We start from the raw sequence: 21651 nt of genomic DNA on the forward strand, positions 1-21651 counted from the left end.
TCTTGCCACAAAGACAAAATTAAAGATATATTCTCAATAAGTCTTTGGCTTCAGATATCTTAGCAAAAGTTTACATTCACTTTATGGAGGAAGGTATTTAAGCCAAAAAGAAAAGAAACAAACTGTGTATGAGAATTTTGGATTCTAAAGAGCATTTGGTGTTGTTATTAAATATTGGACTCAGTTCAGTTCAGTCACTCAGTCATGTCCGATTCTTTGCGACCCCATGAATCGCAGCACGCCAGGCCTCCCTGTCCATCACCAACTTCCCGGAGTTCACTCAGACTCACATCCATTGAGTCAGTGATGCCATCCAGCCATCTCATCCTCTGTCGTCCCATTCTCCTCCTGCCCCCAATCCCTCCCAGCATCAGAGTCTTTTCCAATGAGTCAACTCTTCGCATGAGGTGGCCAAAGTACTGGAGTTTCAGTTTGAGCATCATTCCTTCCAAAGAAATCCCAGGGCTGATCTCCTTCAGAATGGACTGGTTGGATCTCCTTGCACTCCAAGGGACTCTCAAGAGTCTTCTCCAACACCACAGTTCAAAAGCATCAATTCTTCGGCACTCAGCTTTCTTCACAGTCCAACTCTCACATCCATACATAACCACTGGAAAAACCACAGCCTTGACTAGACAGACTTTTGTTGGCAAAGTAATGTCTATGCTTTTCAATATGCTTTGTAGGTTGGTCATAACTTTCCTTACAAGGAGTAAGCGTCTTTTAATTTCATGGCTGCAGTCACCATCTGCAGTGATTTTGGAGCCCCCCAAAATAAAGTCTGACACTGTTTCCACTGTTTCTCCATCTATATGCCATGAAGTGATGGGACCAGATGCCATAATCTTAGTTTTCTGAATGTTGAGCTTTAAGCCAACTTTTTCACTCTCCACTTTCACTTTCATCAAGAGGCTTTTTAGTTCCTCTTCACTTTCTGCCATAAGGGTAGTGTTATCTGCATATCTGAGGTTATTGATACTTCTCCTGGAAACCTTGATTCCAGATTGTGCTTCTTCCATCCCAGCGTTTCTCATGATGTACTCTGCATATAAGTTAAATAAACAGGGTGACAATATACAGCCTTGATGTACTCCTTTTTCTATTTGGAACCAGTCTGTTGTTTCATGTCCAGTTCTAACTGTTGCTTCCTGACCTGCATATAGGTTTCTCAAGAGGCAGATCAGGTGGTCTGGTATTCCCATCTCTTTCAGAATTTTCCACAGTTTATTGTGATACACACAGTCAAAGGCTTTGGCATGGTCAATAAAGCAGAAATAGATGTTTTTCTGGAACTCTCTTGCTTTTTCGATGAGCCAGCGGATGTTGGCAATTTGATCTCTGGTTCCTCTGCCTTTTCTAATACCAGCTTGAACATCTGGAAGTTTGTGGTTCATGTATTGCTGAACCCTGGCTTGGAGAATTTTGAGCATTACTAATTGGAAGCAAATATCTAATTTTTTTCAAGAAAATATATTAATGAAGTAATAATAAGTAAGCCTTGGAAAGATTGGTTTTTTATTTTAGATTATTAATTTAAAATATCAATAATGAAATAACATCAAAATATTTTATTTAAAGTTCTTAGACAAAAAGTTTAAAAAGAAGAAAGTCATTTTTGCAATTTTACATTTAACAGCATTTAGAGATATGATTCACATATCATAAAATTCAGCATTTTAAAGTATATAGTTCAGTGGTATAGTATATTTAGAGACTTCTCTAGGCATCACCAGGTTTTACTTTTAAAACATTTCACCTCTCAGAGGAAAAAAAAAAAATGATACACCTTGGTCACTTGATGAGGAAAGCTGACTCACTGGAAAAGATTCTGGTGCTGGGAAAGATTGAGGGCAGGTAGAGAAGGGGCAACAGAGGAGTGAGATTGTAGGATGGCATCACTGACTCAAAACTCTGGGAGATGGTGAGGACAGGGAAGCCTGGCATGCTGCAGTTGATGGGGTTGCAAAGAGCTGGACATGACTGAACAACAACAATACCCAATAACACTTACTTTCTTTTACTTATCCCCCAGACTTATGAAAACACTGAAGTGCTTTCTTTCTCTAGAGATTTGCCTATTCTGGGCATTGTATAAGTTGCTGTTGTTCAGTTGCTCAGTTGTGTCTGACTCTGCAATCCCATGGACTGCAGAACGCCAGGCTTCCCTGTCCTTCACCATCTCCCAGAGCTTGCTCAAACTCACGTACATTGAGTTGGTGATGCCATCCAACCATCTTGTCCTCTGTTGTCCCCTTCTCCTCCTGCCTTCAGTCTTTCCCAGCATCAGGGTCTTGTCTAATAATTCAGCTCTTCCCATCAGGTGGCCAAAATATTGGAACTTCAGCTTCAGCATCAGTCCTTCCAAAGAACATTCAGGACTGATTTCCTTTAGGATGGACTGTTTAGATCTCCTTGCAGTTCAAGGGACTCCCAAAGGTCTTGTCTAGCACTGAAGTTCAAAAGCATCAATTATTCAACGTTCAGCTTTTTTTATAGTCCAACTCTCACATCCATACGTGACTACAGGCAAAATCATAGCTTTGACTATATCCTTTGTTGGCAAAGTAATGTCTCTGCTTTTTTAATATGCTGTCTAGGTTGGTCATAGCTTTTCTTACAAGGAGCAAGTGTCTTTTAATTTCATGGCTGAGATCACCATCTTCAATGACCTTGGAGTTCAAGATAATAAAGTCTGTCACTGTTACTATTGTTTCCCCATCTATCTGCCACGAAGTGAGTGGATTGGATGGCCATGATCTTCGATTTCTGAATGCTGAGTTTTAAACCAGGTTTTCCACTCTCCTCTTTCACCTTCATCAAGTGGTTCTTTTGTTCTCCTCTCTTTCACCTTCATCAAGAGGCTCTTTAGTTCCTCTTCACTTTCTGCCATAAGGGTGGCGTCATCTACATATCTGAAGTTATTGCTTTATCTCCCGGCAATCTTGATTCCAACTTGTGCTTCATCTTGCCTGGCATTTCACATCATGTACTCTGCATATAAGTTAAACAAGCAAGGTAACAAAACAAAAAAGCAGGGTAACAACAGGTTTGATGTACTCCTTTCACAATTTGGAATGAGTTCATTTTTCCATGTCCAGTTCTAACTGTTGCTTCTTGACATGCATGCAGGTTTCTCAGGAGGCAGATAAAGTGGTCTGGTATTCCCACCCCTTGAAGAATTCTCCATAGTTTGTCACGATCCACACAGTCAAAGGCTTTAGTGTAGTCAATGAAGCAGGAGTAGATGTTTTTCTGGAATTCTCTTGCTTTTTCAAATGATCCAATGGATGTTGGCAGTTTGACCTCTGGTTCCTCTGCCTTTTTCTATGTTTGTATAAGTAGAATTATGTAAAGTATGGGTATTTTGTAACTGGCTTCTTTCAGTTATAATGTGTTCATGGTTTGTCCGTGTAGTAGCTTATCTCTGTCTTTCCTTAGTATTGCTAAATTATATTACATTGTATGGATATGTCACACTTTACTTATTCATTCATGAGATGATAAACATTTGAATTTCTTCTACTGCTTTTTGTGAATTATTCTGCTAAGTACGTCAGTGCACACATTTTTGTGATGATAATTGTTTTCATTTCATTTGGGCATACACCTAGGAGTGAAATTTCTGAGTAGTGTAGAACCTTATGTTTTGCCTTTGAAGAACTGCCAAGTTGTTTAAGAGAGCAGTTGCACCATTTTCCATTCCCCCAGCAATGTGTGAGAGTCTCTATTTCTCCATTTTTATCAACATCTGTTGCTGTGCAGCCATCCTAATGGATGTAAAATGGTAATTCATTTTGATTTTTATTTACATCTCCTTAATGTATACCCTCTTTGGAGAACTTCTATTTAAACCCTTTGTGTAGTTTTTGCTGAGTCATCTTAATTATTGATTTGTGAAAAGTATTTGCATATTTTAGATGCACTGTCCTTGTCAGTAATTTGGTTGCAAATATTTTCTACTGTCTTAGAGTTTTCTTTCCACTTCCTTCATGATGTCCTTTGAAGTAGGAAAGCTTTTAATTTTGAGGGAAATTAATTAATTTGTCATTTGGACTTTTGGCCTCAGATCTAAGAAACCATTGCTAAATGTAGTCCAAATGAACTCTTGGGTTTTTTTTTTTTTTAAGAGTATTGTACTTTTAGATGTAATAGTTCAGTGATTGTTCATTTTTAGCTATTTTTTTATAGTGTGGAGAAGTTCAATTAGTTCTTTGGCATTTGGATATCCAGTAACCCAGAAACAATTTGTTGAAATGGTTACTCTTTCTCCTTTAGATTATCTCTGCATCCTTGTTGAAAATGAATCTGTCATAAACAAACATAAGAATTTATTTCTGGATTGTCAGTTCTGCTCCAATGATCTGTATGTCTATAGCTATTAGTTTTCAAAATGAGCCCTTCATTTTTTTCTTTTGATTGAAAATTATTTTACCAATTCTGGGTAACTTGAATTTCCATAAATAATTTTGGATCAACTTGTCAAGTAAGACAACTGAGATTTGGTTAGAAATTGCATAGAATATATAAATATATTTGATAATTCTTGACATTTTAACAATATTAACTCTTTCAATTTATGAACATGGAGTATATTTACATTTATTCAGGCCTTTAGTTTCTGGAAAAGATAATTTTTAGCTTACAGTATATGCATCTTGAATGTCTTTTGTTGACTATCCAAAGTATTCTTTTTGATGCTGCTGCAAATATTTTTTCTTAATTTCATTTTTAATTGTTTATGGCTTATATATAGAAATATACTTGAGTTCTGTATGTCAATCTTGTATTCAATAAATTTGCTCAACTTACATCTTAGTTCTCATAGTATTTCATTGTATTCTCTGGGATTTTCTGTGAAGAAGAGCGTGTCAGCTGCAAATAGAGATAGTTTTACTTTTTCCTTTACAAACTGTATGATTTTTAGTTCACTTTCTAACCTGATTTTTCTGGTTAGAATTGCCATTAAAATGTACAATGGAAGTGGCAAGATCAGAAATCCTTGTCTTGTTCCTGATCTTAGGAAGGAAAGCAGTAAATTTCCTCATTAATTATGAAGCTAGCTGTGATTTTTTTAAATAGATGGTCTATATCAGATTAACCACTTTAGCTACCTGATTCAAAGAGCCAGTTCAGTGGAAAAGGCCCTGATTCTGGGAAAGATTAAAGGCAGGAGAAGGGGACCACAGAGGATGAGAAGATTGGATGGCATCACTGACTCAATGGACACAAGTTTCACCAAATTCTGGGAGATGGTGAAGGAAAGGGAAGCCTGGCATGCTGCAGTCCGTAGGGTTGCAAAGAGTCAGGCAGGACTGAGTGACTGAACAACAGATACCAGATTAAAGAAATTCTTTTCAATATATTGTGTTGTTTTATTTTTAATCATGTAAATATATTGGATTTTTTCAGATCTTTTTTTCCACATCTATTATGGAGATGATACAATTTCCTTCATGACATTTACATTGATTGCCTTTCAAATAGTGAACTAGTCTGACATTTATAGGAAAAAACAAACCTTACCTATTTGTGTGTATATTCTGTGTCAGATAGTTAACATAGGTTTATAATTACTTTTTTATCCAGTTTTCTTTTAAATAATATAAAAGTTTTACCAAATACATTTATACTATCTTCTGTATTTATCCATGTAGTTACCTTTATTTAACCGATCTTTATTTCTTCATGTAGATTTTGTATCACTATTTAGTAACCTATAATTTCAGCCTAAAGAAGTCTGTTAGTATTTCATGTAGGACAGGTCTGCTAGCAACACATTTTATCAGTTTTATTTATCTCAGAATGTCTTAGTGGCTCCATTATTTTTTGAAGAGTGTTTTGCTAGATATACAGTATCTTGTTGAAAAATCTTTTCTTACAGCATTTCAAAGACTCCATTTCCTTGTCTTCTGAACTCCATGGTTTCTGAAGAGAAGTCAAATGTTAATCCTATTGAAGATCCTTTGTATGTGATAAATTGTTTTTCTTTCACTGTTTTCAAGATTTTCTTTGACTTTTGTCAACTTCACTATGAAGTATCTAGATGTGAATCTTTGTGTGTTTAATCTTGGAGTCACTGAGCTTCTTGTAAGTTTAGATTAATTTTCATCCTTACTTTAAATGATTTTTTTTTCTGTTTCTTTTCTTTCTCTGGATTCCTTTGTGTAAATGTTGATATGATCACCAGTATCTCAGTTATTGAAGCTCTGTTTATTTTTCTGCTTTCATTTTCCATCTCTTCATGAGAATGGACAATCTCTAGTGACACTTCTTTAAATACTCTGTTGTTGATCTTTTCCAACATTTAAAAAAAATGTCACTTATTTTACTTTTTAATTTCAGAATGAGTTTCCATTTGTTACTTTTACATTATTTCGGTTTGTTGGTGTTAAATATTTGATGAGATGTAATAGTCTTTTGTCCTTTATTTTACTCCAATTTCTTTTAATTCTTTAAATATACAAATAGAGTTGATTTTCAATTTTTGTTCTTTAAGTCTAATATCTGGTGCTGCTCAGGGATATATTTTGCTAGCTATTTTTTTTTCCAAGTTGTTGCATACTTTTGTGTTTGTTTTCATAATTTGTCTTATAGATTTTTTGTTGAAAACTCAGTTTTTTTACATAATATATTGTAAAAAATATTGAGTTTACCAAGGTCCTTATTCTCCCATTCTTGAATTAGTCATTAGGGAGATTGTGGCTCCCAGAATTCTCAAACGTCTTTGGTTTCTCATAATTAGTTTATTTAGGAAATAACTATGAAAGATTTTCAGTCCCCAGTAAGACATCATCCTTAGAGGTGGATAAAAGAGTTCTTCTCAAAGAACAGATCCAGGATCTAATTGAAGAATTTCCTCCTCTATCATGTTGGAGTCTCCATTTCACCTGTGCAGCAGGATTACGTCTTTGCTGTCAACTAATGACTACTGGTGGTATGTGGCCACCTCATGTGAAGAGCTGACTCATTGGAAAAGACTCTGATGCTGGGAGGGATTGGGGGCAGGAGGAGAAGGGGACGACAGAGGATGCGATGGCTGGATGGCATCACTGACTCGATGGACGTGAGTCTGAGTGAACTCCGGGAATTGGTGATGGACAGGGAGGCCTGGCGTGCTGAGGTTCATGGGGTCGAAAAGAGTCGGACATGACTGAGCGACTGAACTGAACTGAACTCAACTGAATGACTGTTGTGTCTCATTCTTCTCTTTTCTAGTCTGAGTATTAATTGTGATTTTTCAGTTACTTCTCTATGGTGGTATGGATAGAGGGAGCAAAATTTGCTTGACTTGTAGTTTATGGACTTCACTTGTAGTTTATGAAAATATAAAGAAACAAACCTTACCTGATGGAGAAAAGTGTCACACAGAGACCCTGACCTTTCAGGTAGAAAAGGGATATAACTTCAGCCTTCCCTCTTAGGAAGAGGCTAAGTGTACCATATTCCCATTAAAGAAAAAAAACATGTAAACAAATTTCTTCTGGCCAGAGGTTGGACTGTGTCATATTTTAAGGCATTCACTAAATAATATTGTCATTGTCCAAACTATTTGTGGTAACCTTGATAATTAAATTGTATAACATAAAGACAAATGTATGACCATACACACATATGCAAAAGAAAATAAGCGCATTATTTTGAATGTATGTCTGTATCCATTACAATAGTTTGTTAAGAAAAATTTTAAAAAGATATCTATAATTGAAGTGATGTCTATATGACAGCAGACAAGCAATCAGATTGAATTCTATATCAGTGTAAACACCAATGTTTATACCAATGTATCTATGTGTATGTGCTCAATCATGTTCAACTCTTTGCATCCCCATGAACTGTAGCCCACCAGGCTCCTCTGCCCATGAAATTTTCCCAGCAAGAATACTAGAGTGGGTTTCCATTTTCTCATCCAGGGGAACTTCATGACCTACGGATTGAACTTGTGTCTCCTGTGTAGGCAGGCAGAATCTTTACTGCTATTGCCATGTGGGAGTACCTGTCTTTATCTATAGTCATAGCATGTATTATTTTTCAAATTTAAATGTTGAAATATTCAAACTTAAATCTACATTTTCTTTTTTCAAGTGTTATGTTGATAGTGAAGAGGACAGTGTATTCTTCTAAAAATGGAAATGTATTTAAAATTGTACAGATAAAAATGAATAAGCTTATAATTTGAGTTGCTTATTTTTCAGCTAAAGGATGGTCTTCCTCTTGGCAGAATCAGGAAAAACACAACAGTTCAGAATCCACTATATAAAATTTCTCTGATTTATAGGTTCATGAATAATTTTCTGTTTATATGCGGTAATATTTTGAGAAAATTATTTGAGGAAAAATAGTTACAAGGCAATGGTATATTTTAGAATATATTTAAATTAAAAATGGTATTCTTTCATAACTTAGTGTTTCACCTCCATATTGCTTATTGTGATCATATGTTTTTATCAATATTACTTCTTAAAGTTTCATCTTGATTGGTAACCTATAGCATTTTATTTTTCATAATATACATATACACAAAGAAATGCACATATTATATGTGTATACATATATAAATGTACATATACATATATAAATACATATATTATATGCATAGACATATAATATGTGTATTTCCCTATGAGGCTATGTATTTAATTTACTTATTGTTTAGATGATAAATAGAAAGGCTGTTTATCATCAACTGTTTTACTGTCATAAGACTAGCTACTTGCAGTTAACACTAATATAAATTTTTACTTGCCGTTCTCAATTCCCTTGTATCAATCCACTATACATATGACTGAACCTAGCTCTTTATAAAATGTCAGAATCTCTTGGGGTATTATATGCATTTATTTTAAGCTAAGCAAGTATATATCAATTTGTCTCCTATCCCCATCATACCACAGTAATTGCTGTACTTTCGCCAAGGTAACCTGTGACGTCCACTTTACACACTAAAGAGACATATCAGTCATCTAACTCAAAATCAGCAGTCTTTGCAAGAGTTCACATCTTTCTCCTTATGGAAAAGTTCTGCACTCAGCATATAGGGCTGTAAACTCTCCTCTAGATACCAAGAGCTTTCATTTCACCTGTATCCAAGAGTTTTTCTTTTTCTGGACATTGGATTCCCAATGTACACTTCCTCAGATAGGAATAAACTTTTTCAGCTGTAATCCATGGTATTTTAGAAACTTATTGGAGTGGTGGTAAAGGTGTGAGGCAGAAGAAGTGTTCTATAGTTTTCTGATTAAATCTGAATCTTTTAATAAGCTTTTGTCATGGCATTGTGATCTTTATAAGCATATCTATAAGCGTTATATAGATGGTTTCCTTTTTTCACCCTGCTCCCTATTTAGAGTCCCAGTTATAGTGTTTGTAGTCTACTTCCTTGAAACCCTGAGTCCTGTAAAATGTTGCTGACCTCCTTTCCCTTACCACCTCATCTTAGATGGGACAAGAAGTAGGAGTTAGCTGGAGTGGAGAGAAATTCCCTTTCTCCATCTGGATCAATTCACTTCAGTCACTCAGTGGTGTTGAATCTTTGCAAACCCATAGACTGCAGCATGCCTGGATTCCCTGTCCATCAAAAATACCCAGAGCTTGCTCAAACTCATGTCAATGGAGTTGCTGATGCCATCCAACCATCTCATCCTCTGTCAGCCCCTTCTCTTGCACTCAATCTTTTAAAGCATCAGGTCTTTCTCAATGAATCAGTACTTTGCATCAGGTAGCCAAAGTATTGGAGCTTCAGCATCAGTCCTTCCAATGAATATTCAGGACTGGTTTCCTTTAGAATCGACTGGTTTCATCTCCTTGAAGTCCAAGGGACTCTCAAGAGCCTTCCCCAACACCACACTTCAAAAGGATGAATTCTTCAGCACTCAACTTTTTTATAGCCCAACTCTCACATCCATACATGACTAATGGAAAAACCATAGCTTTGACTACACAGACCTTTGTTAGCAAAGTAATGTCTCTGCTTTATAGTATGCTGTCTAATTTGGTCATAGTTTTTCTTCCAATAAGAAAGGACCTTTTAATTTCATGGCTACAGTCACCATCTGCAGTGATTTGGAGCCCCCCAAAATAAAGTCTCTCACTGCTTTCCATTGTTTCCCCTCATTTTGCCTTGAAATAATGGGACCAGATGCCATGATCTTAGTTTTCTGAATGTTGAGTTTTAAGCCAACTTTTTCACTCTCCTCTTTCACTTTCATCTTTAGTTTTTCTTCGCTTTCTGCCATAAGGGTGGCACCATCTGCATATCTGAGGTTATTGATATTTCTCCCAGCAACCTTGATTCCAGCTTGTGCTTCATCCAGCCTGGGATTTTGCATGATTTTCTCTACATATAAGTTTTTTTTTTTTTTAACTTTACAATATTGTATTGGTTTTGCCATATATCAAAATGAATCTGCCATAGGTATACATGTGTTCCCCATCCTGAACCCTCCTCCCTCCCCATACCATCCCTCTGGGTTGTCCCAGTGCACCAGCCCCAAGCATCCAGTATCGTGCATCGAACCTGGACTGGCGACTCGTTTCATATATGATATTATACATGTTTCAATATAAGTTAAATAAGCAAGGTGACAATATACAGCCTTGATGTACTCCATTCCCGATTTGGGACCAGTCTTTTGTTCCATTTCCAGTTCTAATTGTTGCTTCTGGACCTGCATACAGATTTCTCAGGAGGCAGGTCAGGTGGTCTGGTATTCCCATTGGATGGCAAAGAGTCAGACACGACTAACACAAACACACACACACACACACACTTCTTTTTATGTTATTCTTTTTTAAAAAGGATTTTTTTTTTTTTTTAATTTTGGCTGTGTGGCTTGTGGAATCCTAATTTTAAGGATCAAACCTAAGCTCCCTGTTGTGGAAGTGCGGCATCTTCACCACTGGACAACCAGAAAATTCCCTTTATACATTATTCTTTTAAACACTTTTAAATTTTAATTTCCATGAGGCTTATATTCCCTTTTCAAATGAAATTGACTACTTAGGATTAACCCTATTGTTATTTCAAGGATGGCAATTATTAGAATTTTGGGGGGAAATTATGATAAGGACTTTAATTTCCAATAAATACATAGTGATTGTCTTTCTTCTGAACAAAAATAATGTGAACATTTCCCAAATTTATGCAGACTTTTATACAGTCACACATATTAGCCAAGAGGAATAAAAAACAGTTTAAACTTAATTTGATTTAAAAGCTTCTTTTATTTATTTCCATTGTGCCTAAATTTTCATACAGAAATGCAAAAGTTAAATGACCCAGGATGTTTGGTTTGCTTAATATTAACTCTGAATGAACATTCCAAATGGCTTTGAGTAAATCATGTTTTTCATGTAATGGACTAATAAGTGAAATGCCTTTTACCCAAGTACTTAACATTCACCAAAGAGTGTTGCTAACTATATATGCTCTTTTCCTTATCTTGGCACTATTGCTGAATGACTTTATTGTTTCTTCCTCTTTTCCCTATTTTTTTTCTCTGTTTTTCTTTCTCATTCTTATTAGTTGTTGTTGTCATTTCAATTTACCTATCTTTTTGCATAGCCTGTGGAGTTAAAATTATCTCCCTGAACCCAATCTGCTGATTTAGGTATAGACCATGCCTTTAAATTTTTTCTACTTGCAATGGGCTAGGAATAGAATAGAGGTTTCATATAGGTCAGAAACTGTGCAGCAAATCAATAGCTATCTGACTTAGGCATGGGACTTCATCTTTCAAAGAACTAATGAATATTATCTGACATACCAGAGAAGTCTGTTGTTCAATGAGGTTGAAGAACAGATGTATGTTATGTCTGTCTAGGGTAAACTTCAATGATGAAGCTATCTGGCTAAAGTTCATCTGAACATTCTTAGATACTTTCAAATAGTCTTAGTATGAACCCTAACTTCTTTGGGGCAGTAGCAAAAGAACTTAAGAAAATAGGTTTATGACACTGCTTATTTGGCTGTATCTTTAATTTTCTAAATTTTATGCCATCAAATTCTTAGTGTTTGACTGGAATTGCCTTATCTCTAGAATATACATCTATAAACCCATATCTATTTATATGTATGAAAGTATGTGTTATATATTTTTATCTATCTACCTAGTAGTCCATAAACCTGTATCTATTTATATGTATGAAAGTATGTTTTTATCTGTTTTTATCTATCTAGCTAGTAGTCCATGAGGTCATAGAGTTGGATACAACTGAAGTGCCTTTGCACACACATACTAGATCCGTATTGAAAGTCTGTTTCAAATAATACAACAGTGGAATGTGGTCCTGTTGTACTTAGAAACAGTCTCTTGGTAATGGCCTGTAGGTGTTAGGCAATCAAACACTGTAATCATGATTAATTGCTAGCCAACTAGCAAAGGGAGCCCCAGATGCATTTAAATACAAATTTCAGCTCAGCATGATATAAAAATTGAAAGCTCTCTTCTTTTTTATTAGTATATCTATTAAAATAACTTACTGTGCCTGTCTAAAAGCATTAAGAACCTTCAAGGGTACAAAAACAAGCTACAGTCCCGTTAATAGAACATTCGTGTAGTTTAAGATCTTCCTCTTGCTAAATGAACTCTGCTATTTGCCTGCTCTGTTAAAGAAAGAGCTGTTATAAGGAGAAGTGAATTGAAAAAATAGGGGGGGGGGAAACTTAATTATTTACTTCTTCGGGCCCTAAAACCAAATAGAAAATTTTCCTTTCTCAATAGCAGGATTATAGAATGGACACATTTCCAACATAAAAATAACAGAATGTCTCTTCCATTATTCATCCAGCATTATATTGAACGGTCTAAGAATGTGAACATAGCACTCTTAACTATTATAGAAATCTCAAAATCTTGGTTTAGACATGGGGAAAGAAAGAGACTTTCTCTTAAATCATCAGGGTGATTATCCAGGTTAAGAGGATAAAAAATATACCACAGAATCTTCTACAAAGACAGTGGAAACAAACTAAAATCCTGGGAGTTCTAGTTCCTTGTGAGCTGGATATGAGCAAATTAATACTCCTGCCAGATTGCTCTTTGGGTTATAGACTCTCTGACTAGAGTTCTTGGTTACCCCATGAAGGTGGCCTTTTGTTTCTCTGACTCATATACTAAAGGTTAACCCAGGGGTTACACCTTCCAAAATTCCTGTAACTCTGATACTAATTACTTGATTATAAGTCTTGACTAAACATTCATCCTGATGTTTGTTTATTGTATTCTCACCTGAATTCAATAAGCTCAGATAGGCAGATGACACCACCCTTATGGCAGAAAGTGAAGAGGAACTAAAACGCCTCTTGATGAGAGTGAAAGAGGAGAGTAAAAAAGTTGGCTTAAAGCTCAACATTCAGAAAACTAAGATCATGGCATCTGATCCCATCACTTAATGGCAAATAGGTGGGGAAACAGTGTGAGACTTTATTTTGGGGGGCTCCAAAATCACTGCAGATGGTGATTGCATCCATGAAATTAAAAGATGCTTACTCCTTGGAAGAAAAGTTATGACCAACCTAGATAGCATATTCAAAAGCAGAGACATTACTTTGCCAACAAAGGTTCGTCTAGTCAACACTATGATTTTTCCAGTGGTCATGTATGAATATGAGACTTGGACTGCAAAGAAAGCTGAGCACCGAAGAATTGATGCTTTTGAACTGTGGTGTTGGAGAACATTCTTGAGAGTCCCTTGGACTGCAAGGAGATCCAACCAGTCCATCCTAAAGATTAGTCCTGGGTGTTCCTTGGAAGGGCTAATGCTGAGGCTGAAACTCCAATACTTTGGCCACCTCATGAGAAGAGTTGACTCATTGGAAAGCACTCTGATGCTGGGAGGGATTGAGGGCAGGAGGAGAAGGGGATGACAGAGGATGAGATGGCTGGATGGTATCACCGACTCAATGGACATGAGTTTGAGTGAACTCCCAGAGTTGGTGATGGACAGGGAGGCCTGGCGTGCTGTGATTCATGGAGTCGCAAAGAGTCAGACACGACTGAGCGACTGAACTGAACTGATGGTCAAGGAGGTCTCCTGACTTTGAGAATAAGAAATACATGGTCTGGGCAGGGCCCAACCTCCTCTTTAATTGTCTTTCTTATTTTTGTCTTGGAGTTTCGGTCCATAGAGAATGAATCTCTAATCGCTTTGGGGAATGGAGGGCCTGCCCATCTGATTCCTACCTCAAGTAGACTTAAGAGTCCCTAGCCAAGAAATGTCTAAGTCATGAAAGGGAAGGGAACTCAGAAGAACTGATTAAGGCTGAAAGAAAGGGAAGATAAGCATGAAACTAAATCTGAAATGTATCTTTTTGTGATTATAGATATTATTGGAAGAGCTGTCAACATTTGAATAGAATCTGAGGTTTACTTAAAAATGAGTATGGTCTTATTTCAAAATTTTAGAAAAATGTACCTTTTAACCATGCAAAACTGGTCTTTTTCAATGGCTTATTGTAAATAAAATTGAAATTGCTGGTTTATAGAGAATGAAATAGTTGGTATGAAAATGGGAGTTAAGTTACATAGGCATTTTTGCTATGTACCCCAAAAATATAAAAATGCAGGGCACCCAAGATGAAACATATTCCCTGAAGGATAATGATTCTGCACATTTTATTCAGAAATCCTCTATTAATCTAAAATGTGGTTAGTCCTGGAGAAAAGTGGGCATTTAGAAGCTGTACTGCAGATGCAAATTCATAAAGCAATATCATGCCTAGCTTTTGCCTACATGCTTTTAACATTAATAAAGCTGTGTTGTATAAGAGTTATAACTCATATGAATTTACTTTGATTATTTAGCCATTTGTTTTTGTTAATATAGGGTTTGGTTTTCTTGTTCTGCCCCTGCTACAAGAAAACCGGAGTATTTTGAACAGAAATAAACAAACCTGTGAGGTTCTAGAAAGCAGAAACTCAATCTGGGACCTTGGAAGAAAACCAGAAAGGTCTGTATGTTTATAGTCATTCTTTATGTCAGGTCTCAATTGTTTTTGTAAATAAATTTAGGTGGGATATTGATGTAAGCTGGGAAAAGGAAAGGCCCTTACACAGGGAGAAATAAGCTTCTCAGATTCAGTAAGACCTTATACACGCTGACAAGTCCCTTGTTGCTGTGTACTCTTTTCAGGCAATTGACATACCAAAGGGAACTGTTTGGAGATATGCTGAGACTCTGACCACCTTAAGGCCACCAAACTTCCCTTTAAGTTTTGTACCCCTTCAGAGCGTTGGAGAATATTATCTAACTCACATATGTGTGTGTTGTCGTCCCACCAATATAATTCATCAAAATAAGGAGTATGTTCTCCAGCAGAAACCCTAATAATTAGTGTTGGCAGTATCTTGAATACTGTCTTGTATCATCTTGAGCATAAGCTAAAGGATTGGTTGAAAAATGCTTTTAACTAGAATATGTCTCTTGGAATTCAAATCTTTCATTCAGGATCTTATACAAGAAACCAAGAAAGTGATCAATAGCTTAGAAAGTAGGAAGGCGTCTACAATCTACTAATAATTCTCAGATACAATATTATATGAAAACAACATACAGATAAATATATAGATAAAATTGTTATTGAGTATAAAATTGTTAATCAATATGAATTCCTCCTAATAGATTTATTCCAAGTTTAGGGTATTCAGTACAGTTCAGTTCAGTCATCCAGGTTTGTCCTAATCTTTACAACCCCATGGACTGCAGCAAGTCAGGCATCCCTGTCCATCACTAAATGTCAGAGCTTACCCAAACCCATGTCCATTGAGTCGGTGATGCCATACAACCATTTCATCCTCTGTCGGTCTTTCTCCTCCACCTTCAATTTTTCCAAACATGAGGGTGTTTTCAAATGAGTCAGCTCTTCACATCAGGAGGTCAAAGTATTGGAGTTTCAGCTTCAACATCAGTCTTTTCAATGAACATTGAGAATTAATCTCTTTTAGGATAGACTGGTTGGATCTCCTTGCATTCCAAGGGACTCTCAAGAGTCTTATCCAACACCACAGTTCAAAAGCATCTATTCTTCTGTGCTCAGATTTCTTTATAGTCCAGCTGTCACATCTATACATGACTACTGGAAAAACCATAGCATTGACTAGATGGAAGTTTGTTGGCAAAGTAATGCTTCTACTTTTTAATATGCTGTCTGAGTTGGTCATAGATTTTCTTCCAGGAGTAAGTGTCTTTTAATTTCATGGCTGCAATCACCATCTGCACTGATTTTGGAGCTCCCCAAAATAAAGTCTGCCACTGTTTCCATTGTTTCTTCTATTTGCCATGAAGTGATGGGACCGGATGCCATGATCTTAGTTTTCTCAATGTTGAGCTTTAAGCCAACTTTTTCACTCTCCACTTTCACTTTCATCAAGAGGCTCTTTAATTCTTCTTCATTTTCTGCCATAATGGTGGTGTCATCTGCATATCTAAGTATTTTTATATTTCTCCCGGCAGTCTTGATTCCAGCTTGGGCTTCCTTCAGCCCAGTGTTTCTCATGATGTACTCTGCATATAAGTTAAATAAGCAGGGTGACAGTATACAGCCTTGATGTACTCCTTTTCCTACTTGGAAACAGTCTGTTGTTCCATGTCCAGTTCTAACTGTTGATTCCTAACCTGCATACCGATTTCTCAAGAGGCAGGTCAGGTGGTCTGGTATTCCCATCTCTTTCAGAGTTTTCCACCATTTGTTGTGATCCACAAAGTCAAATGCTTTGGCATAGTCAATAAAGCAGAAATTGATGTTTTTCTGGAACTCCCTTGCTTTTTTGATTATCCAGCAGATGTTGGCAATTTAATCTCTGGTTCCTCTGCTTTTTCTAAAACCAGCTTGATCATCTGGAAGTTCATGGTTCACATACTGTTAAAGTGTGGCATGGAGAATTCTGAGCATTACTTTACTAGTGTGTGACATGAGTGCAATTGTGCAGTAGTTTGAGCATTTTTTGCCATTACCTTTCTTTGGGATTGGAATGAAAAATGACATTTTCCAGTCCCTAGCCACTGCTGAGTTTTCCAAATTTGCTGGCATATTGAGTGCATCACTTTCACAGCATCATCTTTTAGGATTTGAAATAGCTCAACTGGAATTCCATCACCTTCACTAGCTTTGTTTGTAGTGATGCTTCCTAAGGCCCACTTGACTTCGCATTCCAGGATGTCTGGCTCTAGGGGAGTGATCACACCATTGTGATTATCTGGGTCATGAAGATCTCTTTTGTATAATTTTTCTGTGTTTTCTTGCCATCTCTTCTTAATATCTCTTCTTAATATCTTCGGCTTCTGTTAGGTCCATACCATTTCTATCCTTTATCAAGGCCATCTTTGCATGAAATGTTCCCTTGGTACCTCTAATTTTCTTGAAGAGATCTCTAGTGTTTCCTATTCTGTTGTTTTCCGCTATTTCTTTGCACTGATCACTGAGGAAGGCTTTCTTATCTCTCCTTGCTATTCTTTGGAATTCTGCATTCAAATGGGTATATCTTTCCTTTTCGCGTCTCTTCTTTCCTCAGCTATTTGTAAGGCCTCCTCAGACAGCCATTTTGCTTTTTAGCTTTTTTTTCCCCTTGGGGATGGCTTTGATTACCACCTCCTGTACAATGTTTCAAACCTCCATCCATAGTTTTTCAGGCACTCTATTAGATATAGTCCCTTGAATCTATTTGTCACTTCCATTGTATATTCATAGGGATTTGATTTAGGTTGAATCAACCATGTTACAGCATTTCTAGATATATTTTAGTAGCTTGTGAAACTCATCGATATTATCTATTTTTACCAAGATGGTCTAATGTCACAATTTTATGACTTGAGTATTTGTTTTAATTTCCAAACTATTTTTTTTTTAGTTCACCACACTTTCTTATAGAGTAATCTCCAAGGTGGTTCTTGGAAGATGTTCTTTTCACTGTTTTATTTATGTAGGTCTTGCTCTTTTCTTGGTCATGCAAATGCTCTTTTACTCTTTCAATAATTATATTGGTTGTTTAATGTTGACTTTAATAGAGAAATCTTTGCATAACAATGAATAAATAACTTTTCTATTAGTATATAAGCTCATGGTTCAGATTATAACTAGGTGATCCTATAATAGTCTTTCAATTAAGCAAGAAGTATATTTCTTTTTTTATAATGGGGAAGTGCACTGTTTTATCAATCTTTTTTAAAATTAAGAATAGTAGATAAAATAAAATTACTATCAGTCATCATACTTCAATATTATAAAGCACATTCTGGTAATGGCAGTGTATGAAAGCTATAATGCCAGAGTAAAAAGGAGACTCTTATTTCATTTAACTTCATGAAAATTTCACTACAGCATTTTAATTTCTCTAATTACACTAGTAAGAGCTTCTCAAATATGTTCGTTTCTTGTTGTTTAGTACCTCAATCATGTCTGACTTTTTTGGGACCCAATGGACTGTAGTCTGCCAAGCTCCTCTGTCCCTGGGACTTCCCAGGCAAGAATACTGGAGTGGATTGCCATATCAGTTTATAAACCCATATTTGAGAACTTAACTTGTGGACTAAAAATCTAAGAGTCTTTTTAACTCACAGGATCCCAGAAAATGATCAAATGATAAGACAGCTTTTGTCAGAGCTGATGATATACAAAAAGTAAAGCCTTCCAGCAAAGTTGGTAATGAGAGTTCAATATTTTTATTAATTTCACTTAGACACCATGTAGCCCACCAACAGTCCATTATAAAAGAATTTTGTTTTTACAAAAATATTTCCATTAGTTACATTTTTAGAATACATTATATAAAACAACTGTGCCCCTGAGAGATTCCTTTTTTCCTATCCCGATGAAATTAAAATTCTAGATAAGTCAACTTTTTCCCTACACTCTGCATGCATTTCAGTTTTGTCATGGTTTTGAAAAAGTTGACAAAACAAATTATTTAATCTTTGTGCTATAATTTATCATGAAATATAAAACACCTAAAATGTACATTTTATCAAGACAGGAAGTATAAGGATGAACATGTTGACTGCAGCATTTCTAAATATTTGATCCTGTTTCCTGAAAATAGCATATTATATCAGCAAGACTATTAAGTGTTCAGATCAAATAAGACATAATCTAGCAAAGTGGGTTCAGGGTTGGTGGAAAAAGCTTTCAAATACAAGTCTAGCAAGTTTGCAGCAGATATTGAAACTTCTAGAAATGCAATTTTAATTCCCTAATCACTTATTTCTTTCTTACTTTCCTTCATACTTATTTCTGCCAAAGCAGTTCTGGGGCTTTATTAATTCATGCTCCTTCCACACCCCTTAATATGATCTGTTGCATTTGGTACTGCTGAACACTTAAGAAAAAACAAACAAACAAACAAAACCCTTCTGCCTTAATCCCCATTGTTTGACATCTTTGGCATACCTGTTTGCACATCTCTTTGCATATCTCTTTTCTGACTTTCATTATATGAAATACAGATATAGAAAAAATTATATATTGTTTCAAACAAGTGTAGGAAACTCAAGTGTGTTGCTTTACTTTCTTTGTATCCTCTGTGGCATCCTCTGAAGATACCTTGTTCATCTCTTTCTAAACTGGAGCCTATATTTAAATACTCATTGTCAGCACAACCTCCAGGTCAACTGCAAATAAGACTGATTTCAAGTCTTCATTGAGACATTGTTCCTCAGTGAGGTCTTCTGTGCTCTACAGGTGACAAATCAGCTTTCGAATCCCATCAAAAATGCTGTTGGATTATTCAGCAGCGTGTTGTTCAGCCTCCATATGTTGGAATTTTTAATAGTTTTTCTCCTGTAATTGAAACTATAAAAGTCCTAGAGGAGAACATAGGCAAAACACTCCGACATACATCACAGCAGGATCCTCTATGACCCACCTCCCAGAATATTGGAAATAAAAGCAAAAACAAACAAATGGGACCTAATTAAACTTAAAAGCTTCTGCACAAAAAAGGAAACTATTAGCAAGGTGAAAAGGCAGCCTTCAGAATGGGAGAAAATAATAGCAAATAAAGCAACTGACAAACAACTCATCTCAAAAATATACAAGCAACTCCTACAGCTCAACTCCAGAAAAATAAATGACCCAATCAAAAAATGGGCCAAACAACTAAATAGACATTTCACCAAAGAAGACATACAGATGGCTAACAAACACATGAAAAGATGCTCAACATCACTCATTATCAGAGAAATGCAAATCAAAACCACTCTGAGGTACCACTTCACGCCAGTCAGAATGGCTGCGATCCAAAAGTCTACAAAGCAATAAATGCTGGAGAGGATGTGGAGAAAAGGAAACCCTCTTGCACTGTTGGTGGGAATGCAAACTAGTACAGCCACTATGGAGAACAGTGTGGAGATTCCTTAAAAAACTGGAAATAGAACTGCCTTATGATCCAGCAGTCCCACTGCTGGGCATACACACTGAGGAAACCAGAATTGAAAGAGACGTGTACCCCAGTGTTCATCACAGCACTGTTTATAATAGCCAGGACATGGAAGCAACCTAGATGCCTATCAGCAGATGAATGGATAAGAAAGCAGTGGTACATATACACAATGGAGTATTACTCAGCCGTTAAAAAGAATACATTTGAATCAGTTCTAATGAGGTGGATGAAACTGGAACCTATTATACAGAGTGAAGTAAGCCAGAAAGAAAAACACCAATACAGTATACTAACGCATATATATGGAATTTAGAAAGATGGTAACAATAACCCTGTGTATGAGACAGCAAAAGAGACACTGATGTATAGATCAGTCTTATGGACTCTGTGGGAGAGGGAGAGGGTGGGGAGATTTGGGAGAATGGCATTGAAACATGTAAAATATCATGTATGAAATGAGTTGCCAGTCCAGGTTCGATGCACAATACTGGATGCTTGGGGCTGGTGCACTGGGACGACCCAGAGGGAGGGTATGGGGAGGGAGGCGGGAGGAGGGTTCAAGATGGGGAACACAGATATACCTGTGGCGGATTCATTTCAATATTTGGCAAAACTAATACAATATTGTAAAGTTTAAAAATAAAATAAAGTTAAAAAAATAAAAACTAAAAAAAATGCTGTTGGAAACATTTTGTTTTCCCTCCTTTTTAGCCTTAATATTGACAGCTTGCATTTTGCTAATATGTACAATTTTGTTCTTAACATACCTTGAAATCCAAAACCTCTCATTTGGAGACATCATTTACAATTATCTGTCACCTACTTATTCTTGATGCTGACTACCACCACTTGTTGAGCTCTCTGAGCACCTTCTCATTTCCTAGCAAGACAACCCAATGTCAGTCTCCATGTTTGTATGCTAAGTTGCTTCAGTAGTGTCTGACTCTTGGCAACCCTGTGGACCGTAGCCTGCTAGGCTGCTCTGTTCACAGGATTCTACAGGCAAGAATACGATAGTGAGTCGCCGTTTCCTTTCCCAGGGGATCTTTGTGACCCAGGGATCCAGGCTCTTCTGTCCATACTGGAGAGAGTCTCCATTTCCTTTCCCGGGGGATCTCCCTGACCCAGGGATCAAACCCTCATCTGTTACATCTCCTGAACTGACAGGCGTGTTCTTTACCCCTAGTGCCAACTGGGAAGCCCATCAGTCTCCATGGACTTCTGTTAATGGTGGCTGGTAATTTGGCAAGAATGTATCCTGGGCTCACTATTTTTCCTCCTG

The sequence above is a fragment of the Bubalus kerabau genome, chromosome 5 (assembly GCF_029407905.1).
Source record: "Bubalus kerabau isolate K-KA32 ecotype Philippines breed swamp buffalo chromosome 5, PCC_UOA_SB_1v2, whole genome shotgun sequence".
Lineage (NCBI taxonomy): Eukaryota > Metazoa > Chordata > Mammalia > Artiodactyla > Bovidae > Bubalus > Bubalus kerabau.